At 44.2% G+C, this 25,163-nt stretch overlaps 8 non-coding genes and 1 pseudogene across 8 annotated transcripts; 3 read left to right on the top strand and 6 right to left on the bottom strand.

The window, feature by feature from the left end:
* Nucleotides 1-2,905: 2,905 nt before the first annotated feature.
* LOC135006978 (U1 spliceosomal RNA) lies at nucleotides 2,906-3,069 on the bottom strand. Its single transcript, XR_010207040.1, has one exon. It is a non-coding gene; the product is annotated as a U1 spliceosomal RNA (small nuclear RNA).
* Nucleotides 3,070-3,213: 144 nt separating this feature from the next.
* On the top strand, nucleotides 3,214-3,329 carry LOC135006875 (U5 spliceosomal RNA). The gene has a single exon (XR_010206942.1). It is a non-coding gene; the product is annotated as a U5 spliceosomal RNA (small nuclear RNA).
* A 270-nt stretch (nucleotides 3,330-3,599) lies between these two features.
* LOC135006929 (U5 spliceosomal RNA) lies at nucleotides 3,600-3,715 on the top strand. Its single transcript, XR_010206992.1, has one exon. It is a non-coding gene; the product is annotated as a U5 spliceosomal RNA (small nuclear RNA).
* Nucleotides 3,716-4,001: 286 nt separating this feature from the next.
* On the top strand, nucleotides 4,002-4,117 carry LOC135006903 (U5 spliceosomal RNA). The gene has a single exon (XR_010206968.1). It is a non-coding gene; the product is annotated as a U5 spliceosomal RNA (small nuclear RNA).
* A 14,106-nt stretch (nucleotides 4,118-18,223) lies between these two features.
* LOC135006981 (U1 spliceosomal RNA) lies at nucleotides 18,224-18,387 on the bottom strand. Its single transcript, XR_010207042.1, has one exon. It is a non-coding gene; the product is annotated as a U1 spliceosomal RNA (small nuclear RNA).
* A 975-nt stretch (nucleotides 18,388-19,362) lies between these two features.
* Nucleotides 19,363-19,526, bottom strand: LOC135007092 (U1 spliceosomal RNA). Its single transcript, XR_010207148.1, has one exon. It is a non-coding gene; the product is annotated as a U1 spliceosomal RNA (small nuclear RNA).
* Nucleotides 19,527-20,197: 671 nt separating this feature from the next.
* On the bottom strand, nucleotides 20,198-20,360 carry LOC135007329 (U1 spliceosomal RNA). Its single transcript, XR_010207371.1, has one exon. It is a non-coding gene; the product is annotated as a U1 spliceosomal RNA (small nuclear RNA).
* A 152-nt stretch (nucleotides 20,361-20,512) lies between these two features.
* Nucleotides 20,513-20,676, bottom strand: LOC135007168 (U1 spliceosomal RNA). Its single transcript, XR_010207220.1, has one exon. It is a non-coding gene; the product is annotated as a U1 spliceosomal RNA (small nuclear RNA).
* Nucleotides 20,677-21,377: 701 nt separating this feature from the next.
* On the bottom strand, nucleotides 21,378-21,512 carry LOC135006874 (U1 spliceosomal RNA; annotated as a pseudogene).
* Between the last annotated feature and the right edge of the window lie 3,651 nt (nucleotides 21,513-25,163).

Genomic DNA, 25,163 nt, shown 5'->3' with positions numbered 1-25,163 from the left:
GCTTGGATAACATCACTGTATGCAAATCCGTCTGCTGCAGACCTTCCCCCAGGAATGCTTGTACTAGATGTTGCATATGGTTTGATATTTGATGGTGCTTCAGTATTAGGCAGCCTTCCGCCCTCCCATGTTCATCTGAAAAGATGTGGTCTCCCTGCAGTTGTTGTCCCCAGACGAGAGTTCCCTTGTGCTTCCTCAGTTGAATCTCCTTAACTTGACGGGGGAGGGGCTGCCAGAGCAGACACCCTCCCCAGCCCTATCCCAACTCATACTTATTTTGCATATGAGATTTCTTGATCATGAAGATTGTTCTCACAGGGTGAGGTTCATCCATTATATTTTAAAATAGGAAGGTACAAATTACATATTTGAATTGCATTTATGTGCTGGATTCAAATGTCCCCCCCCCCCCCTTCCATTCTCAATTGTGCCCGTCAGCAGCTATTCTAAGGTTGCTGCCAATGGGTGTGACACATTTATTTCTTCTGTGGGGTACACTGGACTCCACAAGGATTCACATTGGGGTGTAGAGTAGGATCTTGATCTGAGGCACCAACCGGCTCAAAGCTTTTGACTGTTCCCAAGATGCTCAGTGCATTCTCCTCTATAACCCCGCTTCCATGAACAGGGAGCTCAGTTTGTAGTTGGTGCCTTCAGTAGCAGGCCACTTAACAGGGGCCTGCCTCAGGCAGCCTATTCTTAGCTATAAATTTTGACAAGAAAAGAAGAACTTTTTTTATGAGAATCTACAAGGGCTGCAGCAGGCTAGGTCTAATAGACATCTTTACTGCAGCTTCATCACTCCCAGCGGCGCTGTATACTCCCGTGCCCCGGTTGCTGGGTCACTGCAGCGGAGGCTCCGCTTTCATCCTAAGGTCAGTCACACACACACCACCCTTCCGGATCACGAGGCCGCTGATGAAGGGGAGCGTGGCCGTAGGGGGTGGACCGTGTGCGCACTGGCGTGGACACTGATTACTGGGCAGCCGCTCCACTAGCCACCAGGAACAGTTAAGGAGCACAGGTCTGGGGGTTTTTCTCCTATATTAACCCAATTTTGTACTGCCCGCAGCGCATTGTGATAGGTAATAGGGCCTGATTCAGGTTGGATTGCAATCACAATAAGCGATCCAACTGCAAAAATTGCTAAGAGCATACGCATGTGCCTGCATTTTCTGCGGCACCCCGCAGAGAATGCGATCGCCTCTGCCTGTCAATCAGGGCGGGGGGGGGGGGGGATAGGTGGGTCAGCAACACTCCATTTCCAAGTCAGGGATGGAGCGGTGCGGGTGCAAGGCTTCAAAATGGGGTCTGCAACGGAGGAGACACAGGGGGCGTGGTCACAGCGGCTGTATGACATCACATTCAGCCGCTGTGATCACAAAAATGGTGGCGGCTTCCTGCGCGCACATACAGTCTGCACCAGCAGGAGGCTACACCATTTTTTATGATCACGCTGAACTGCAGTGCGACTGCAATTACAGCATGGTCAAGAAGGGAGGCGTCATGCTGGGTGGCCATGCCTTTTCACTGTGCAGGAGCCAGCACCGCTCACACACTAGTCCCCGGGTGCAGCCCCCAACCCCCGGGACACCCGGAGCAACAAAATGTAGATTCAGGCCACCAGGCCACGCCCCTACCTATGAAACCATGCCTCCTTTTTACCATTGCGCTGCTTATCTGCGCGCACTGCATTACAATCTCCCTCGCCACCTCTCTGGGTGTCACCAGTAATAGTGACACCTCTGCCATGCTTGTAGCAGCTGGTCCTAAGATCTACGCCTCAAGCCCTGAGTGTTTGCCCTTGTGACTTGTTGATCATCATAGCGAAGCAGATGCTTACAGAAAACTGCAGGGGCTTAGATTGAAAATAAAAAAATTGATGGGTATAAGGTAGAGAGGAGCGGGTTCGGTTCTCCGAGAACCGAATTCCCCACGAACTCCACGTGGTTTACACTGGTCCGAGGCAGGCTCGGTTGTTCCCGCCTGACTCGGAAAACCTGAACAAGGGAAAATGTCATCATCCCGCTGTCGGATTCTCGCGAGATTCGGATTCCATATAAAGAGCTGTGCGTTGCCGACATTTTTACTCGTGCATTGAAGAGAGAGCGGAATGGACGTGGCTATGTTCTCTCAGTGGAAATCTCAATATCAGTGCTCAGTATCAGTGGTTACTTATTGCTGCTGAGTAATACTAGTAGTGTGTCTCTCCTGCTCAGTGTCAGTTCTCAGTAGTATCCTCATCAGTGCTCAGTATCACTGCTCATTGTCTTGTGCTGCATTGTGGTGCTCAGCATACTACAGTACATTACTAATAGTCCAGTGCTGCATCTTGCTGCTCAGTGTCAGTTCTAGTATCCTCATCAGTGCTCACTATCACTGTTCATTGAATTTTGGTTTTCTGTATACTACAGTAACATAGTAATATAGTAACATATAGTAACATAGTTTTTGAGGTTGAATAGAGGCAAATTGCCCATCGTGTTCAACCTGTTTTAAGTTGTGATGATTCTACATACTTGCTGAATAATGTTTTATGACTAGTTAGCTACTATAACTCATGTTACCCCCGGATTAACCATGTTGATATTTTAAGTATTATAACCTTGGATAGCTTTTTCATTCAGAAATGTATCCATTCCTTTTTTAAATCCAATTACAGAGTCCGCCATTACCACCTTCCCTGGCAGGGAATTCCACATCCTGATTGCCCTAACAGTGAAGATCATAGTATCTCACCTGGCAGGTAAGTAGGAGTTGGGCTAGAGCTGTGGAGGATTGCTGCTCGGGCACCCCCTGTCAAGTGAAGGAGATCCAACTGAGGCAGCACAAGGGAACTCTCGAAAGAAGAACAAGGCTAGAGGAAGATCTGAGACAAAGAAATCTGACTTTTACCAGAGCTGACCAGAGGAAAGCACAAACACAGTCCCCCACTACCACAAATAATGCAGTCGAGTTTCCCACATTTGGGGAAATCACAGGGGTCAGCATACCCAGAATGCAATGAATGAACCTCACCCTGGGAAAACAATCTTCATGACCATGGTATCTCCTATGCAAAATAAGTATGATTTGGGATAGGGCTGGGGAGGGCCGCTGCTCAGGCACATCTCTGTCAAGTAAAGGAGATTCAACTGAGGCAGCACAAGGGAACTCTCATCTGGGGACAACAACTGCAGGGAGAACACATATTTTCAGATGAAAATCTTGGTCATGCTCTGGTTTCTCTTCAGAACGAACAAATCTTTCGCCTTTTACTAAAGATTTCCGTGGAGAGGAGCAAAACTGAGTTTTACCTCAATTTTTGCATGCCCCATCTTTTTGGGGTTTCTTTTATCGGTTTAAAGATAGAATGAGTGTGCTTTAATGAAAGCTCATTTGCATAGAAATTACAGTAAATGTTTGTTTCTTTTCAAACAGAACTTTCTTGACCATGCTACTTGCTTGAAAGATCTGGGAGCACATGGAATACAGTACAAACCATGCTTATAGCAAGGAGAAGCCAGGTGAGAAATCTGCTTTCTTTCAAATTGGGCGCTCACTTTGATCTGAATGAGGACTGCTGGCATGGCACTCAGGCGACAGGTGGAATCTTGGTCATGCTCTGGTTTCTCTTCAGAATGAACAAATCTTTCGCCTTTTATTAAAGATTTCCGTGGAGAGGAGCAAAACTGAGTTTTATCTCAATTTTTGCATGCCCCATATTATTGGGGTTTCTTTTATCAGTTTAAAGACAGAACGAGTGTGCTTTCTTGTTGGCTTTAATGTAAGTTAATTTGTATAACAATGACAGTAAATGTCTGTTTCTTTTCAAGCAGAACTTTCTTGACCATACTAATTGCTTGAAAGATCTGGGAGCACATGGAAAAGAGTACAAACCATGCTTATAGCAAGGGGAAGCCTGGTGAGAAATCTGCTTTCTTTCTTTCATATTGGGTGCTCACTTTGAGCTGAATGAGGACTGCTGGCATGGCACTCAGGCGACAGGTGGAATCTTGGTCATGCTCTGGTTTCTCTTCAGAACGAACAAATCTTTCGCCTTTTACTAAAGATTTCCGTGGAGAGGAGCAAAACTGAGTTTTGTCTCAATTTTTGCATGCCCCATATTATTGGGGTTTCTTTTATCAGTTTAAAGACAGAACGAGTGTGCTTTCTTGTTAGCTTTAATGTAAGTTGCCATAGATGCAGTGAAACACGCGTGTAGGGCACGGCGTGTCCGCGTGTATTTGACTCATGTGAAATGTTATAAAACAAAAATATATGATTATGATGTTAGCTGTTAGTCTCCACTAATAGGGAATAGAAGCTGAGCTATAAGAAAGGAATACACTAGATATGATGTCACTTAGCAATTACAATGTCTAAAGTGCATACAGATAGCTACTAATAACTCTTGATAAGAAAGTATATCAGTGTGGGTATATTTATATGATGGAATATTGGGACTAGTGAATATATATCACTCCTGCTGTCCAGATTGGCAATAACCAGACAATTATGATAAGAGTAGAGATGTCACATGGGCTGCTATAGATATTAATTTAATGCTGTATGTGTCATTTGTTACAAATGGATACATTTTCTATGAGTCAGCCTAGCAGCTGCATGTTCTAACAGAACACTATCCTCACATAGAATCTGCTAACCTTGAGATAACTAAATGACAGTGTGTAACAGTCTCTTTACTATAAGACTGTTACAAAGTAATATATATATTTGAAGTCAGTCTAGCAGCTGTGTGTTCCAGCAGTTTATAAGACAAAGAAAATCTCCTATTGTGGAATCTAGACACATGGGACTGCTGGCCTGTGTCATACTATTTCTATGTAATACCAGTAACATGTATATAACTGTTACATAATTGTTACAAATGGATAAATCTTTGAGTCAGCCTAGCAGCTGCATGTCCTAACAGGACACCATAAATCCTTTACAGTGTAACAAATTGATTGGTAACACTTAAAGGCTGGAGAGCAGTTATATGCCTTACTAGCATACTCAATATACCACATTATTACACCAGTTACCACGATTATTGACAGCGCATTTGATATATTATATTACCCTCACATTGAGTCTGTTTACCTTTAGATAACTAAGTGACCGAATATGTAACAGTTTCTCTATCATAAGACTGTTACAAAGTGAGATAGATATATTTGGAAGTCAGTCAAACAGCTGTGTGTTTCAGCGGTTTATAAGAAAATTCCTCATTGTGGAATCTGGACCACTAAGGGTTATTATATATATAGCACATGGAATTGCCACATCTCCCTATATGATAATTTCATTACACTGTAACATAATAAGAATTAACTCTTTAACAGTGTAAATAGAGAGTAATGAATCTCTGACACATGGAATATATTATTTCTTAGATGAATTGGATAAACCATTATGACAGACACTTTGCTTCCTAATAAGAATTGAGGTGGCTATACCTCTAAGGAAAGCATTATTGCCTACGCCTAGATCAGATTAAATAAGATCTGGCTGAATATATGAAGGAAGGTTGCTATTTATATGAGAATTGGAATTGCTATATTCCTTAAGGCAACCCCACCGATTGATATATGTTGTCAATTAAGTATATCTGAACGGCTATATCTGGACCAGATTTAATAAGATCTGGCTGATTATATGAAGGAGGGCTGCTATTTATATTGGAATTGCCATATTCCTTAAGGCAACCGCACCTGTTGGTATATCTCGCCAATTAACTATATCTAAACAGCTAAATTAAAGCTATTCATCATTTTTTTTAGTTTGGATATTAATAAATATGATCTTTCCATGATGCATAGAGATTTCCCTATCAAGTGATTCCTTATCCGATATAGAAAGCTATCCCCCTATGGTATTGAATTTAGGAATATAGTCTTAGGGGACACAGAGAAATAAGTGATCCCCATCTACCTAAGCACCCCACAAATTGGAGGCTAGCTTACCGGTTATACTCAATCACCCCCACAAATTCGCCAATGGGGATGGCTTCCCGGGAGGTAACCCCTATTGAGTGAAGGGAGTATATAGGATATGACCCAGTGGTACCTGACGACATAGATACTAACAGCTATTTAATAACATTACGCTAGAAAGTGATTATTAGCAACATATATATCTATATAAACAACCCCGCCAGGGTTGTGCCTTCAAAAATAATCACACACGGACACGCTTTTTAAACCTTTTTTTCACATCTCTTTATTCTTCTTATGCACATGTATGTTAGTTCTGTGATTTTAACCTTTATGTTTCACTGCAGTTTGGGATAATAATATTAATATTTATCCAATTTTAATACATACTTAATAAAGGTTATATTTTATGATTCATTCATTCTGTCCAGTGCGTCAACAGTGCAGATTTCTTCTTGTTTTTTCTCCCAAATTCTATAACAATGACAGTAAATGTTGTTACTTTTCAAACAGAACTTTCTTGACCATGCTACTTGCTTGAAAGATCTGGGAGCACATGGAAAACAGTACAAACCATGCAGTATCACAAGAGCTTTTGATCTTTGATCTTTCATGAAGATAGAGCAGAATTGAGGACACGTCAACAATTTCTGCCGAAGGTGGTTCATCTTTCCACATGGTGCCTTTGGCCACTGACACCTTCGTTGAGTCAAAGTCTCTGGCTGTGGTCAGAACTTTGAAAATTTATGTCACCAGAACAGTTCAGATTAGGAAAACAGAGGCTCTGTTTGTCCTGTATGCTCCCAACAGGATTGGGTGTCCTGCTTCCATGTAGACCATTATGCGCTGGATCTGTGGTAAGATTCAGCATGCTCATTCCACGGCAGGATTGCCGTTACTGAATTAGGTGAAGACCCATTCTACTAGAAAGGTGGGTTCATCCTGGGCAGCTGGTCGGGGAGTCTCGGCATTGCAACTTTGCCGAGCAGCTATTTAGTAAACACTTTTGCTAAGTTTTACAAGTTTGATACCTTGGCTGATGATAACCTCAAGTTGGGTCATTCGGTGCTGCAGAGTCGTACGCACTCTCCCACCCGTTCAAGAGCTTTGGTATAACCCCATGGTTCTTAATGTGACCCCAGCATCCTCTAGGTCGTATGAGAAAATAGGATTTTAATACCTACCGGTAAATCCTTTTCTCTTAGTCCGTAGAGGATGCTGGGCACCCGTCCCAGTCCATACTGTGTCTGCAGTTATTACTTGTGGTTATACACATGTTGTGTTATGGTTCTGGTCAGCTTTTTGCTGCAATTGTTCATGCCGTTGGCTTGTGTTCTGTTGAATGCCACGTTCTGCGGCATGCTTAAGGTGTGAGCTGGTAAGATGCTCACCTTAGTTTAACAATAAATCCTTTCCTCGAAATGTCCGTCTCCCTGGGCACAGTTCCTATAACTGGAGTCTGGAGGAGGGGCATAGAGGGAGGAGCCAGTTCACACCCTTTGAAAGTCTTAAAGTGCCCATGTCTCTTGCGGATCCCGTCTATACCCCATGGTTCTTAATGTGACCCCAGCATCCTCTACGGACTAAGAGAAAAGGATGCCCTTGCGCACTATCCTGACTTCTCCTCCCGTCTGCTTACTTTGTGCCTTCCAACGCACAATGCGAACTACAGGTGGTTGTTCAGCCTCTCACTAAGCCCTTTCTGGCAAATTTGAAGCCTACAGTATAACCACCTTTACTTTTCAATAATCTGTTCAGAAGAGGTGTTTGTAGAACGGTGTTTTATTATTCAGTAAAGGGATCACAGATATGATGCGTTGATTTGATGTACAATACGATATGATGATATGTGATAATGAGGTAAAACTGTTAATGAAACAAGAATATGCAATTATGATATGCATGTGAAAAGCAAAATGGATATACACAAGTACATATAACATAGGCTGTGCAAACATGTGATTACATGTGCGAGTATAAACTACAGTGCAGCTAACATTACTCACTGGCTAAACAGGTTGAGATGAGACATTTAATATACAAACTCACCATCGAATGCTATATGAGAGTTGGACCCATGTAAAGCATGACTGTCTGGGACCATGAGGGAAGTAGAAAGGCTGATCCCAGCTTCTTCATCCCAGAATGCATTGCAAGACTGGCTACAAGAGGCTATGAGGGTCAAATTAATTGATGGGACTGACCACTAGATGGGGCAATAATACAACTTTCTGTAGTAAAAGTAATCAGATCTACACAAAGCAAATGCTGAAGGCATGACACTCCCCGTCTGGTATCACTGGTACCATATTTTAAACTCTAAACAGATAACAATAAGAATAGTTCAGTCACTGGTCTGAGGAACAACTTAGTCTCTCCTCGCTTACAGATCTTGACCTCAACCTTACGAACCTTCCCATCCTTGCTTGGGAACGTCTTGGTGACAAGACTTAAAGGCCATTCGTTGCGTTGTGACTGGCAATCTCTGACGAGCACAATGTCACCTGGTTTTAAGTTGGGTTTGGCAACTTGCCACTTGCTCCTTGACTGCAGGGTAGAAAGGTATTGTCTTTTCCATCTGTCCCAAAGGGTGTTTGCAAGGCTTTGAACTTGTCTCCATTGACGTTTGAACAGGTCTTTGGTATTGAATTCTCCAGGAGGAGCATAGGTAATCCCGGTCTTCTGTGTAAGAAGAGTGGCCGGAGTAAGTAGAAGTGGGTCTTCTGGGTCATTAGACACTGAAGTCAATGGTCTTCCGTTGACAATAGCTGAGACTTCAGCCATGAAGGTTGTTAAGCTCTCGTGAGTAAGTCTTGCAGTTCCCACTTGCAAGAATATGGAATCAAGGATTCTGCGTATCATGCCGATCATCCTTTCCCAGGCACCTCCCATATGAGAAGAATGAGGCGGGTTGAAGGTCCATGTACAACCTTGCTCACTGAGATATCTCTCTATGCTTTTAGTGTCAATGTTCGAATTAATTTGTAATTCTTTGGCTGCTCCAATGAAGTTGGTACCTCTGTCGGACCGGATGTGTTTTACTGGGCCACGGATAGCAATGAAGCGTCTAAAGGCATTGATGAAGCTTGAAGTGTCCATTGATTCTATAACTTCGATGTGAACAGCTCTGATGCTCATACAAGTGAATACAACCGCCCAGCGCTTGCTGTTCGCATTCGCACCTCTAGTATGTCGTGTGATGACAGTCCATGGACCAAATACATCAAGACCAACATTGGAGAAAGGAGGGTCTGTACTAAGTCTGTCTGTTGGAAGATTAGCCATCTTCTGAGTTTGGGAAGTACCACGAAGTCTACGGCAAATGATACATTTGAAGATTGTGCTGCTTACACACCTTTTCGCTCCAATAATCCAGAACCCAGCTGATCGTAGAGCTCCTTCGGTAAACAATCGTCCTTGGTGTTTGACTTCGTTGTGATAGTGTTGCACAATTAAAGAAGCTATGTGGTGACTCCCAGGAATGATTAAAGGATTTTTCTCATTTGTCTCCAAGTTTGCTTCTTGAAGACGGCCTCCTACTCTCAATAAATGATTTTCATCAAGAAAAGGGTCTAGCTTTTTTAAGGTGCTGTCTTTGGGAATAGGATTTCCACTGTTAATGCAGTCGATCTCTCCGGAAAAGATTTGGTGCTGCACAACACGGATGATAAGGTTCTTGGATCGTTGTGTTTCTTCTGGTGCGTAAACATTTTGACAGTGGTGCCAACCTTTACATCCATTCACACTTACAGATGCGTTGCGTTTAAATGAATGGACTATGTGAGTTAAGCAGGTAATGGCTCTGACAAGTGATTTCCAAGTTGAAAATCTTTGGAATCTGTGAGGCTGAAGTTGACAATCTGAAGTTACGGTATGGATTGTAGTTATTTGTGGACGAATTTCAACATCTGAGTCTGCGTCTACTAGCTTGAATATGCTACTTTCAGGATTGTTCGAATCTGCCTTGTACAGGAATTCAGGTCCTCTGAGCCATGTAGTGTCTTTGAGGATACTGGCTGGGACAGCTCTTGTAGCGTGATCTGCTGGATTGTGAGCAGTAGATACATAGTGCCACTGTTTTGGATTGGTGGATCTTCTGATTCTTAGCACACGATTGCTGACATAAACATGGAACCGTCTGGTCTCGTTGCATATGTAGCCTAATACTACCTTACTGTCTGTGTAGAAATCTGCTTCAGAGAGTCCAATTGGTAACTCAGATGAAATGAGCTCAGCTAATTCTACAGCTAGTACTGCAGCACAAAGTTCAAGTCTGGGCACTGTGTGTTCTGGACGTGGAGCTAACTTTGCTTTGCCCATGACAAATCCAATATGACATTGTCCCTTGATGTCCATGGTCTTAAGATATGCAACTGCAGCAATTGCTTGGGTTGAGGCATCAGAGAATACACATAGTCTCTGGTTTTGTACTGCTGTAGAAGGCACGGGGGCATATGGACGTGTAATGCGGAGGTTGGTTAAGGTAGATAGAGAATCTTTCCACTCTTGCCACAAGTTTCTTTTCTGGGGAGGCAGTGGGGCATCCCAGTCAATTGACTCACAGGTTAGGTCTCTGAGCAAAGCTTTACCTTGGATAGTGACAGGAGCTGCAAATCCTAAGGGGTCGTACAAGCTGTTTAGAGTAGAGAGAACACCTCTGCGAGTGAAGGGTCTTTCTTCGCTGTTTACTTGGAAGGTAAAGGTGTCAGATTTTAAGTCCCACAAGAGTCCAAGGCTACGTTGAGCTGGTGGGGAATCGGTTCCTAAATCCAAGTCTCTTAAATCGCTGGTATGATCTTGGGAAGGGAAGGCTTCCATCACTACTTTGCTGTTGGAAGCTATTTTGTGAAGCCTCAGGTTTGAACAAGCAAGCATTTCCTGAGCTCTTTTGAGGAGGCTGATTGCTGTCTCGGCTGTTGGCATAGATTTTAGGCAGTCATCCACGTAGAAGTCTTTATCTACAAGTTGTCTAACATCAGAACCATACTCTAGCTCACCCTCTTGAGCTGAACGTCTGAGTCCATAGATGGCAACTGCAGGTGAAGGGCTGTTACCAAAGATGTGTACCTTCATGCGATACTCCGTGATGTCTTTTGAGGGGTCATTGTCTCTGAACCAGAAGAATCTTAGGAAATTCCTGTCTTTTTCTCTCACAAGAAAGCAATGAAACATTTGTTGAATGTCAGCTGTGAAGGCAATAGAGTCTTTTCGGAAACGGATGAGTACTCCTAGGAGTTTGTTGTTAAGGTCTGGTCCTGTCAGGAGTACGTCATTTAAAGAAACACCTTCAAACTGGGCACTGGAATTGAACACCACTCTTATCTGACCTGGTTTCTTCGGGTGATATACTCCGAACATTGGCAGGTACCAGCATTCTTCTGTGTCTTTAAGAATGGGAGCTATCTCGGCGTGACCATTCTCAAATATTTTAGCCATAAAGGAGAAGAAATTATCTTTCATCTCTGGTTTCCTGTGAAAGTTGTGTTTAAGTGAAGAGAAGCGTTTGAGTACTTGTTCTCTGTCATTAGGAAGGCGTTGTCTGGGTGTTCTAAAGGGTAGAGGAGCAACCCAGCTGTTGGCATCATCCTTGACTAGTCCTTTCTCCATTATTTCCAAGAATAGTTTGTCCTCTATGGACATTGCCACCTGGTCATCCTTCTTTGTTCTCTGGAAGACTGCGTGTCCCAGATGATCTTGATAGTTGTCACAGATATGGTTGTCACTAGTTGAGTCTATGAAGGTACAGTGTGGTAATTCCTTTATGAGGAAATGGTTATGACATGGCTGGAATAGAGAAGGGCGTCCATTTTCTAAAGTACAGGTAAGCATGCTGTTGACAGAATCTGGTTTATGCACATCTCCAAGACATACTTCTCCTATTATTACCCATCCCAGATCCAGTCTTTGAGCGTAAGGTGCGTTATGTGGACCATTAATCTGACTTCTGGCTTTGTGGACTTGTAGGATATCCCTCCCAATGAGTAGATTTATTTGGGCATGTGGATCCAGTTCTGGTATCAGATGTGCTATGCGTTTCAAATGTGTATGGTGTTTAGCTACATCTGGTGTAGGAATCTCACTCCTATTGTCTGGAATCTCGTCACACTCTGTGATAGTTGGTAAAGAGAGACATGTCTTCCCATCCAAGGACTCAATTTGATAGCCAGTTGCTCTCCTTCCTGTTGTCTCAAAACTCCCTGCGCAGGATCTTAAGGAGTAAGGAGTGCTGGGTCCTTTAACATTAAAGGTCTCAAAGAAGATTGATCTGGCTAGAGACCTGTTACTTTGGTCATCTAGGATTGCATAAAGTTTAACGGCTTTGTCTGGATGGCCTTTGGGGTAAACTTTGACTAAACATATTTTGGAGCAGGATCTACCGCTAATGGCATCTTTGCAGACTTCGGTACATTGTGAAGTTATTTCTGGTGTGACTGCAACAGTGTCTTTTTGTTCTACACTGTGCTCCCCGCCATGCTCTGTATCAGTATAACTGTGTTGCAAAGCCCATGGGGGAGGACCAGGGTGTAGAGCGGTATTGTGGTCTGTGCTGTGGCATTCTGTGCAGTTAGCACTAACCTTGCAGTCCTTGGCGAGGTGTGATGTGGAGGAACAGCACTTGTAGCAGATCCTATTCTCCTTTAAGAAGGCTTTGCGGTTCTCCAGGGACTTTTCTCTGAAGGTTCTGCATTTCAGGAGAGGATGCGGTTTGTGATGCAGAGGACATTGCTTGGCTGGATCTTTGTCTGTGGTCTCTTGGCGATTAAAGCTGGTAGACCTGCGGAAAGAATCTGAATAATGCACATTAGTCTTGTGAACTGCAACTGATGTTTTGCGGGGGTTAGGTACCATAGGTGCAGTATTTGTCAAGGTAAAGGCAAAACTAGGATCATTCCTGGTCATAGCTTGCTGGTGTACAAAGTCCACGAAAACTGAGAATGGTGGAAATTGCACTTTGTTCTGCCGCTTATATTTGGAGCCATGGTTGATCCATTGTTCCTGCAGATTATACGGTAGTTTCTGCACTATAGGGTTAACGCCTCTGGCTGTGTCAAGGAAGGCAAGTCCTGGTAAATCTCCCTCACATTTAGCTACTTGAAGTTCTTTTAGTAAGTCACTTAGTTCTCTGAGTCTCTGATAGCCTTTGTTGGGTAACCTGGGGAAATCGTCTATTCTTTTGAACAGAGCACTCTCTATTATCTCTGGTGAGCCATAGCACTCATTAAGTCTATCCCAGATCATCCTAAGTCCATTCTCAGGGTGGTTAATGTTAATCACTCTTATCCTTCTAGCATGTTCTGCAGATTCATTCCCAAGCCATTTAATTAAGAGGTCTATCTCTTCACTATGTGAAAGGTCTATTCCTCTGATAGCGTTTTGAAAAGAGGACTGCCAGGCTCTGAAGTTCTCAGGGCGATCATTGAACTTTGAAATACTAATCGTGACTAATTCACGGCGGGTGAGAAATTTAGCAAAGTCTAATGTGTCCTGATTGGCTCTTGGAGATGTCGGTACATTAACACGGTAGGTATATGGTGTGTAGTCATACCTGTTAGTGTTGTCTGGTTCCCGACGGTTGGTATCACACCGCTTCTGTGTGAAGTAGGCTGTGTCTTTCTTGGAGTTTGCAGATTCAGACATCTGAGGTGGGGAAGAGTTGTCCCTCATAGGTTCACAGTGTCTAGGATTCTCTTGCTTGCAAATGTGTGGTCTGTTGTCCACTGGTGGTGGCGCTGTAGAGTGTACTTGATTTGTTTGCATGAGGTCTGAATGCGTACCTTGTAAAGATGGAGGGTTGCTACTCCTTTTTGAGACTTGACGTACGTATTCTGATGTGCGTTGCAGTGAATCCTGAGATCCATTCTCTGTGTCAAGTACATTGGTTCTTCTTATATCAGGGAGTTCTGCAGTCTCCAAGATTTCTGCTTCAGCTATGGCAGCCGCTGCCTCCTTCTCTGCAGCGAGCTTCTCGCCGATTGCTTCTAAGCGTTTGCTCTCGATTTTTAATTGCATCTCCTGCTCGGCAAAGTTAGCCCTTACTTTTGCGGCTTCCGCTTTTGCACGTGCCATGATGGCTGCATTACTGACAGACAAGGATTTGGAGGAACCAGAGACTTGGGACCTTGTTTTGTATGAGGATATCGTTTTCTGTGACATGGTGATCTGGTAGAGATGTTTGATTGTGTAGAGACTGCTGTAATGCTGTCTGCAAGTAACTGTTCAGACTGGTCGCAGATCTCTGAGGAGTCAGTATCTTTGAACTGTTATGAAGCTGCTTGACTGTGAAGAGACTGTTGTGTTGCCTTATAAGCGTGGCTGCACTGACTTGTACAGGTTTCTGTGTAGTCAAATGGCGGTACTCCTATTGCTGAGCTGCCATAGTTGGTAGACTGTATAGAAACTGTGTGGCTGTCATATGCAGATAGCTGTGGCTGGCAGTGTAACGGCTCTGTAAGTCAGTATATGTCCCCACTGCTGACAGGCAATGATTTACTGACGGAGTCAGTGTTAGAGAGTCCATCTGCTTGTAGCATTCGATGTTTTACTGTTCAGCCTCTCACTAAGCCCTTTCTGGCAAATTTGAAGCCTACAGTATAACCACCTTTACTTTTCAATAATCTGTTCAGAAGAGGTGTTTGTAGAACGGTGTTTTATTATTCAGTAAAGGGATCACAGATATGATGCGTTGATTTGATGTACAATACGATATGATGATATGTGATAATGAGGTAAAACTGTTAATGAAACAAGAATATGCAATTATGATATGCATGTGAAAAGCAAAATGGATATACACAAGTACATATAACATAGGCTGTGCAAACATGTGATTACATGTGCAAGTATAAACTACAGTGCAGCTAACATTACTCACTGGCTAAACAGGTTGAGATGAGACATTTAATATACAAACTCACCATCGAATGCTATATGAGAGTTGGACCCATGTAAAGCATGACTGTCTGGGACCATGAGGGAAGTAGAAAGGCTGATCCCAGCTTCTTCATCCCAGAATGCATTGCAAGACTGGCTACAAGAGGCTATGAGGGTCAAATTAATTGATGGGACTGACCACTAGATGGGGCAATAATACAACTTTCTGTAGTAAAAGTAATCAGATCTACACAAAGCAAATGCTGAAGGCATGACAGTGGTGCTGCAGGGCCCACACCCTTTTACTTGCCTTACAGAACAGCTCTGGAGCTGTTACAGTGCCCAGCTGCTGCAAGAAATCAGCTTGAATGCTTCAGGGGATGGGGCATGGCCAACATGAGCCCCACACCAAAGGAGGGTGGGGGTGTTTAATGCGAACTAGGGGTCATCCAAGCACCGCAAAAGGCCGCCATGCCCTGCATGCCCCTTTTCTCTTTTCATATGCAGATGAGGGTTCCAGCCAACTTTGGCCCACTGCTTGGATGACATCACCGTATGCAAATCCGTCTTCTGCAGACCTTCCCCCTGGAATGCTTGTACTAGTTGTTGCATATGGTTTGATATTTGATGGTGCTTCAATATTAGGCAGCCTTCCACCCTCCCATGTTCATCTGAACAGATGTGGTCTCCCTGCAGTTGTTGTCCCCAGACGAGAGTTCCCTTGTGCGTCCTCAGTTGAATCTCCTTAACTTGACGGGGGAGGGGCTGCCCGAGTAGCCACCCTCCCCAGCCCTATCCCAACTCATACTTATTTTGCATATGAGATCTCTTGATCATGAAGATTGTTCTCACAGGGTGAGGTTCATCCATTATATTTTAAAATAGGAAGGTACAAATTACATATTTGAATTGCATCTATGTGCTGGATTCAAATATCCCCCCCCCCCCTTCCTTTCTCAATTGTGCCCGTCAGCAGCTATTCTAAGGTTGCTGCCAATGGGTGTGACACATTAATTTCTTCTGTGGGGTACACTGGACTCCACAAGGATTCACATTGGGGTGTAGAGTAGGATCTTGATCTGAGGCACCAACCGGCTCAAAGCTTTTGACTGTTCCCAAGATGCTCAGCGCATCCTCCTCTATAACCCCGCTTCCATGAACAGGGAGCTCAGTTTGTAGTTGGTGCCTTCAGTAGCAGGCCACTTAACAGGGGCCTGCCTCAGGCAGCCTAATCTTAGCTATTAATTTTGACAAGAAAAGAAGAACTTGTTTTATGAGAATCTACAAGGGCTGCAGCAGGCTAGGTCTAATAGACATCTTTACTGCAGCTTCATCACTCCCAGCGGCGCTGTATACTCCCGTGCCCTGGTTGCTGGGTCACTGCAGCGGAGGCTCCAGTTTCTTCCTAAGGTCAGTCACACACACACCGCCCTTCCGGATCACGAGGCCGCTGATGAAGGGGATCGTGGCCGTAGGGGGTGGACCGTGTGCGCACTGGCGTGGACACTGATTACTGGGCAGCCGCTCCACTAGCCACCAGGTACAGTTAAGGAGCACAGGTCTGGGAGTTTTACTCCTATATTATCCCAATTTTGTACTGCCCGCAGCGCATTGTGATAGGTAATAGGGCCTGATTCAGGTTGGATTGCAATCACAATAAGCGATCCAACTGCAAAAATTGCTAAGAGCATACGCATGTGCCTGCATTTTCTGCGGCACCCCGCAGAGAATGCGATCGCCTCTGCCTGTCAATCGGGGCGGGGGGGGAGAGGGGGGTCAACAACACTCCATTTCCAAGTCAGGGATGGAGCGGTGCGGGGGCAAGGCTTCAAAATGGGGTCTGCAGCGGAGGAGACACAGGGGGCGTGGTCACAGCGGCTGTATGACATCACATTCAGCCGCTGTGATCACAAAAATGGTGGCGGCTTCCTGCGCGCACATACAGTCTGCACCAGCAGGAGGCTACACCATTTTTTATGATCACGCTGAACTGCAGTGCGACTGCAATTACAGCATGGTCAAGAATGGAGGCGTCATGCTGGGTGGCCATGCCCTGTCACTGTGCAGGAGCCAGCACCGCACACACACTAGTCCCCGGGTGCAGCCCCCAACCCCCGGGACACCCGGAGCAACAAAATGTAGATTCAGGCCACCAGGCCACGCCCCTACCTATGAAACCATGCCTCCTTTTTACCATTGCACTGCTTATCTGCGCGCACTGCATTACAATCTACCTCGCCACCTCTCTGGGTGTCACCAGTGATAGTGACACCTCTGCCATGCTTGTAGCAGCTGGTCCTAAGATCTACGCCTCAAGCCCTGAGTGTTTGCCCTTGTGACTTGTTGATCATCATAGCGAAGCAGATGCTTACAGAAAACTGCAGGGGCTTAGATTGAAAATAAAAAAATTGATGGGTATAAGGTAGAGAGGAGCGGGTTCGGTTCTCCGAGAACCGAATTCCCGACGAACTCCACGTGGTTTACACTGGTCCGAGGCAGGCTCAGTTGTTCCCGCCTGACTCGGAAAACCTGAACAAGGGAAAATGTCATCATCCCGCTGTCGGATTCTCGCGAGATTCGGATTCCATATAAAGAGCTGCGCGTTGCCGCCATTTTTACTCGTGCATTGAAGAGAGAGCGGAGAGGACGTGGCTATGTTCTCTCAGTGGAAATCTCAATATCAGTGCTCAGTATCAGTGGTTACTTATTGCTGCTCAGTAATACTAGTAGTGTGTCTCTCCTGCTCAGTGTCAGTTCTCAGTAGTATCCTCATCAGTGCTCAGTATCACTGCTCATTGTCTTGTGCTGCATTGTGGTGCTCAGCATACTACAGTACATTACTAATAGTCCAGTGCTGCATCTTGCTGCTCAGTGTCAGTTCTAGTATCCTCATCAGTGCTCACTATCACTGCTCATTACATTGTGGTGTTCTGTATACTACAGTAACATAGTAATATAGTAACATATAGTAACATAGTTTTTGAGGTTGAATAGAGGCAAATTGCCCATCGTGTTCAACCTGTTTTAAGTTGTGATGATTCTACATACTTGCTGAATAATGTTTTATGACTAGTTAGCTACTATAACTCATGTTACCCCCGGATTAACCATGTTGATATTTTAAGTATTATAACCTTGGATAGCTTTTTCATTCAGAAATGTATCCATTCCTTTTTTAAATCCAATTACAGAGTCCGCCATTACCACCTTCCCTGGCAGGGAATTCCACATCCTGATTGCCCTAACAGTGAAGATCATAGTATCTCACCTGGCAGGTAAGTAGGAGTTGGGCTAGAGCTGTGGAGGATTGCTACTCGGGCACCCCCTGTCAAGTGAAGGAGATTCAACTGAGGCAGCACAAGGGAACTCTCGAAAGAAGAACAAGGCTAGAGGAAGATCTGAGACAAAGAAATCTGACTTTTACCAGAGCTGACCAGAGGAAAGCACAAACACAGTCCCCCACTACCACAAATAATGCAGTCGAGTTTCCCACATTTGGGGAAATCACAGGGGTCAGCATACCCAGAGTGCAATGAATGAACCTCACCCTGGGAGAACAATCTTCATGACCATGGTATCGCCTATGCAAAATAAGTATGATTTGGGATAGGGCTGGGGAGGGCCGCTGCTCAGGCACATCTCTGTCAAGTAAAGGAGATTCAACTGAGGCAACACAAGGGAACTCTCATCTGGGGACAACAACTGCAGGGAGAACACATATTTTCAGATGAACATGGGAGGGCAGAAGGCTGCCTAATACTGAAGCACCCCCAAACAACAAACCAAATGCAACTACTAGTGCAAGCATTCCTGGGGGAAGGCCTGCAGCAGATGGATTTGCATATGGTGATGTCATCCAAGCAGTGGGTCAAAGTTGGCTTCAACCCTCGTCTGCATATGAAAATAAAAAAGGGGTGTGCAGGGCATGGCGGCCTTTTGCGGCGCTTGGATGACCCCTAGTTCGCATTAAACACCTCCACCTTCCTTCGGTGTGGGGCTCATGTTGGCTATGCCCCAGCCCCTGAAGCATTCAAGCTGATTTCTTGCAGCAGCTGGGCACTGTAACAGCTCCAGAGCTGCTCTGTAAAGCAAGTAAAAGGGTGTGGGCCCTGCAGCACTACCTGTAGTTTGCATTGTGCGTTGGAAGGCACAAAGAAAGCAGACGGGAGAAGTCAGGATAGTGCACAAGGGCATAGAAGGGAGCGGCTCAAGAAAAGAGAAGTGGAAACAGACAGCAAACTAGGCTGGAGAGAGACCTGAGACAAAGAGATCTGAATTATACGAGAGCCGACCAGAGGAAACACAAATTATGTAATCAAGTGTCCCACATTTGGGGAACACGTAGGAGCAGCACACCCAGAGTGCATTGCCCTGGGAGAAGCACCTTCCTGATCATAGTATCTCACCTGGCAGGTAAGTAGGAGTTGGGCTAGAGCTGGGGAGGGTCGCTGTTCGGGCACCCCCCTGTCAAGTGAAGGAGATCCAACTGAGGCAGCACAAGGAAACTCTCAAAAAAAGAACAAGGCTAGAGGTAGATCTGAGACTAAGAAATCTGACTTTTACCAGAGCTGACCAGAGGAAAGCACAAACACAGTCCCCCACTACCACAAATAATGCAGTCGAGTTTCCCACATTTGGGGAAATCACAGGGGTCAGCATACCCAGAATGCAATGAATGAACCTCACCCTGGGAGAACAATCTTCATGACAATGGTATCTTCTATGCAAAATAAGTATGATTTGGGATAGGGCTGGGGAGGGCCGCTGCTCAGGCACATCTCTGTCAAGTAAAGGAGATTCAACTGAGGCAGCACAAGGGAACTCTCATCTGGGGACAACAACTGCAGGGAGAACACATATTTTCAGATGAACATGGGAGAGCAGAAGGCTGCCTAATACTGAAGCACCCCCAAACAACAAACCAAATGCAACAACTAGTACAAGCATTCCTGGGAAAAGGTCTGCAGAAGACGGATTTGCATACGGTGATGTCATCCAAGCAGTGGGCCAAAGTTGGCTGGAACCCTCATCTGCATATGAAAAGAGAAAAGGGGTATGCAGGGCATGGCGGCCTTTTGCGGCGCTTGGATGACCCTTAGTTTGCATTAAACACCTCCACCCTCCGTCGGTGTGGGGCTCATGTTGGCTATGCCCCAGCCCCTGAAGCATTCAAGCTGATTTCTTGCAGCAGCTGGGCACTGTAACAGCTCCAGAGCTGCTCTGAAAGGCAAGTAAAAGGGTGTGGGCCCTGCAGCACTACCTGTAGTTTGCATTGTGCGTTGGAAGGCACAAAGTAAGCAGACAGGAGAAGTCAGGAGAGTGCACAAGGGCATAGAAGGCAGCGGCTCAAGAAAAGAGAAGTGGAAACAGACAGCAAACTAGGCTGGAGAGAGACCTGAGACAAAGAGATCTGAATTATACGAGAGCCGACCAGGGGAAACACAAATTATGCAGTCAAGTTTCCCACATTTGGGGAAATCGCAGGAGCAGCACACCCAGAGTGCAATGGGTGAGCCTTGCCCTGGGAGAAGCACCTTCATGATCATAGTATCTCACCTGGCAGGTATGTAGGAGTTGGGCTAGAGCTGGGGAGGGTCGCTGCTCGGGTACCCCCCTGTCAAGTGAAGGAGATCAAACTGAGGCAGCACAAGGAAACTCTCAAAAAAAGAACAAGGCTAGAGGAAGATCTGAGACAAAGAAATCTGACTTTAACCAGAGCTGACCAGAGGAAAGCACAAACACAGTCCCCCACTACCACAAATAAAGCAGTCAAGTTTCCCACATTTGGGGAAATCACAGGGGTCAGCATACCCAGAATGCAATGAATGTACGTCACCCTGGGAGAACAATCTTCATGACAATGGTATCTCCTATGCAAAATAAGTATGATTTGGGATAGGGCTGGGGAGGGCCGCTGCTCAGGCACATCTCTGTCAAGTAAAGGAGATTCAACTGAGGCAGCACAAGGGAACTCTCATCTGGGGACAACAACTGCCGGGAGAACACATATTTTCAGATGAACATGGGAGGGCAGAAGGCTGCCTAATACTGAAGCACCCCAAACAACAAACCAAATGCAACAACTAGTACAAGCATTCCTGGGGGAAGGTCTGCAGAAGACGGATTTGCATACAGTGATGTCATCCAAGCAGTGGGCCAAAGTTGGCTGGAACCCTCATCTGCATATGAAAAGAGAAAAGGGGTATGCAGGGCATGGCGGCCTTTTGCGGCGCTTGAATGACCCTTAGTTCGCATTAAACACCCCCACCCTCCTTCGGTGTGGGGCTCATGTTGGCCATGCCCCAGCCCCTGAAGCATTCAAGCTGATTTCTTGCAGCAGCTTGGCACTGTAACAGCTCCAGAGCTGCTCTGTAAGGCAAGTAAAAGGGTGTGGGCCCTGCAGCACTACCTGTAGTTTGCATTGTGCATCGGAAGGCACAAAGTAAGCAGACAGGAGGAGAAGTCAGGATAGTGCACAAGGGTGTAGAAGGGAGGGGCTCAAGAAAAAAGAAGTGGAAACAGACAGCAAACTAGGCTGGAGAGAGACCTGAGACAAAGAGATCTGAATTATATGAGAGCCGACTAGGGGAAACACAAATTATGCAGTCAAGTTTCCCACATTTGGGGAAATCGCAGGGGCAGCACACCCAGAGTGCAATGGGTGAGCCTTGCCCTGGGAGAAGCAACTTCATGATCATAGTATCTCACCTGGCAACAAAAAGGAGAGCCAGTGGACCTACCTATTGGGAAGTTTAGCTCCATCAGGTCTCAACGAACACATAAACTATACGGTGTTCCTATGATGATTATTTACATGTGATATTGAGACACGCCATTTAGATCTCGATGGCGCCAATGTATGCGCTCTCTCTCTTTCTCTCTTTCCCCTTTCTTAACTCAACCTTTCCTTAGGCTCCAACAAATTCGTGCTACCCCGGCCTGCAAGACCTATTTTCATTACATGCTGTGTATCAGGCCACTTTTCATTAGATGTATCAACATAATAATTGCAATAGCAAATTAAATCACCAGTATATTTCAACAATATACAACTATTACCCCAATTTTTAACCTACTCCCCCCTTGGTGTCCTCCTTGACTCACCGTCCTTTCCCTTTCCTCCCCACTTTTCACCAGTTCTATTATTATCATTATTTTTATTTCTATAATTCTTACACATTCTGTACTCATTAGTATTCTTATTATTTGAATATACACACTCTTTAGACCGTTTTGAACAACAACTAGGTACACTTTTTGACATTACCTATCAAGGTAACATCTTTATCACCCACAAACATTTGTTTTGTGTTTTCTCACATGTGCACTTTTAATTTTGTGTTTAATGTCACTTTTTTCAATTTTGTCACTTTTATTCACATATTTTTCATCTCTGATACCACAACCATCAGGTCACAATTACATCTGCTCGATGATTTTTCGAGCAGACCTACACATAGAACCTAAATTAATCACCTGCAGTCAATTTCTACACAATCAGGTTTCATAACATTCACAATACAGAGCACCAACACTAATGATACACAACAACCAAACAAGCCTCCCCTGCACTGTAGTCACCCATTTCCCATTATTTAACCCTTTTTTTCCCCATTCTGTCATCCCTTCCCCCTCCCCTTCCAATTTTCCCTTCCCTCAATTACACCCCCCTTTTCTCCTCCCCCTTTTGTTTTCACTTCCCTCCCCCCCCCTCCCCCTTTCCCCCCTCTTTTTCCCCCCTCCCCCCCCCCTCCCTTTTCCTCCCCCCCCCCCCTCCCCCGCTTTTTTCCCCCTGGTCCCTCCATACCCATTTCCCCCCCCCCCCCTCCCAAACCCCCGCCCCCCCCCCCCACCCCCCTTTTATAAAAAAAAAATTTTTTTATATTTATATTTATCTTTATAATCTCTAATCCTTAATTTTCATGTTTCATTTTTAATTTCTAATTTTATATTTATATTTATTCTTATTTTTACATTCTTTATATTTATTTTTATTTTACAGTTATATTTATTGTCTTATCTATACCTATCTCATACCCATTTACATTTATCATTATTATTACTATTATTTTCAAATTTATACTCATTTTTATTCTTATTTATTATTTTTTATTATTATCATTATTACTTTTATTTATTTTGCATTTTTCTCTCCTCCGTATTTCCCCAAATTTCAACTTCGTATTCATCAGTGCATAATTTTACTCTATACGGACTTTGGCGGGAAAGCCTAAACTTTAAGGTTATATTATCAAAGATGAATATTCGGCGAGGATAATGCACAATATTTCCATCTCCAGAACAAGATTTGTTCCTCTAAATAGAGTTTTATTTATTTATTATTTATCATAACCGTCTATTAATTAGTAAATTACAGTCACTTTTATCTTACTTACGACGATTGGGTCACCAACCTCTGTCACTGGCATATTTTGATTAACAGGTCGGTCATGTTTATATCTATTTTCATTATTTTTTATTATTATTTCCTATTATCCCTATTATGATTATTACTTTTATTTTGATATCACTATTATTATTAGTATTATCACAGGAGATATTTCCTCTTACTAATCAATTAATTTCTGCATTAAGAATGTCATAGCTTAAATCTCCTGAAACATATTGTCGATTCTAATTATGTTAAATGTATGTTTAGAAAACGCACATTGTCTTTAATCTTATTTTTCTGTTGGATTTTCAGCTTATATAACTGTGATTTGATTAACCATTATCCTCCATAAAAAAATTCTGTTTATTAATTAAACCGTTATTCGATATTTTTGATCTAACACACCATACGCTTTGAACATTACTTTAATTGATTCCATTGTGATCCACATATATTAACTTTCATTTATGGAGGTTTAATAGAATAAGCACTGCCTGGTGGATAGAATTGTTTAACAAAAATTATGCCATAATTAGTGGTCTACGTATATTAACTATTACTTATGGAGCTTCAATAGAATAAGCACAGCCAGGTGGATGGAAGCGCTGAACAAACCTATGCCATAATTAGGCAATTAAGAACTCAGGAAAGGGATTGGTTGATGATCCCCTTTTTAAATGCACCATCTGAACACCACCATAGGCTGCCAGGTGAGCAAGCCCAGGTGGTGAAACGTACGTCCAACTAACGGCCTCACGCACGGACTCCTCACTGCAGGAGGAGCCGTGACCAACAGCAGTCATTCAGAACGGCTGAGCGGCAATGATCCATCGAGTTCGGGGAGATCGCGAGTGGTAATGTACAATAACCTACGGGTCAGACTCACTCACCCGACACTCCCCACACACTCTCTCTCTTCCTGTCAACTTTCACTTTCACGGACAGACACCCGGTCTCCGGTGGCGCATCCGGACCCTGCAAGGCAAGTGGCAACAGGGTCCGCCTAACACCACATACGGCTTCTCAGGCTGCCGTCCGCTGCCTTTCTTTCCACGGCACAACCCACGATCCCACTCTCATCTGTCCTCCGCTCCAATGATGAGGTCAGACAGCAGATGGGATCAGTGAACTGGAGTGCCGACTATCCTTTGCCCTCAGAGTTACAGTCTCACACTTGACCAGTTACCTGCAGGTAATTTTGATAAAATAACAAGTACCAACGCATACAAAAACATGGCAATAAACAAGGCGCAATTATTGGGGATATAAACACCTGTGATTTTGTTTTAACTTGTGCCTATTAAGATAATATCAATTGTTACCTAGCAACAGCAATGTTTTTTATTAGGAGCAGGTCTGTTTTGTGCAATCTCATTGCACAATAAATGTTGTTAAATGATGCAGTGTTATTAACACAATTGTGATTTAGTCTATTACTGTGGGCCTTTTTATTTCATTTTCGGACTCTGGCTCAGACCCAAGTGGCGCATTTAGGACCCTGCAAGGCTCATAAGCATCAGGGCCCATCTAACACCACGTTGGGGTCTCTAGCCAGTGTGCCAGTTCTATCTTTTTTCTGTGACACAGTCGACGGTCCTACTCTCATCTTTCCTCCGCTCATGGATGAGGTTAGACAGCAGATGGGACTAGCAGACTAGAGTGTCACTATCTAATTTTCTACTATCCATGCCAGCATAATCTTGTTTTTTCTTTATTTGCATTTGTTACATACCTGACAAACAACACTAATGTGTCAGTTTTTCATTCAAGATACAAATGAATCATTTTGGAGACAGAATGTTGCAGTAAAACCCAATTGTAACTATGTATTCTCTAACAGACATGGATATTATTTTCTCTTTAACATGGAAGAGATGTTAAAACACAGATTTACTCTGTGAAATATGGGGAGAAGCTGATCTCACATACACAGCAGTATTTTTCTGCAAGGTGTAATTAATTATATCACCAATATCATCTCT

This window comes from Pseudophryne corroboree, unplaced genomic scaffold, assembly GCF_028390025.1.
Source record: "Pseudophryne corroboree isolate aPseCor3 unplaced genomic scaffold, aPseCor3.hap2 scaffold_218, whole genome shotgun sequence".
NCBI classification, from domain to species: Eukaryota; Metazoa; Chordata; class Amphibia; order Anura; family Myobatrachidae; genus Pseudophryne; species Pseudophryne corroboree.
The sequence above is the reverse complement of the archived record's forward strand: the minus strand, read 5'-3'. Positions and strand labels throughout refer to the sequence as shown.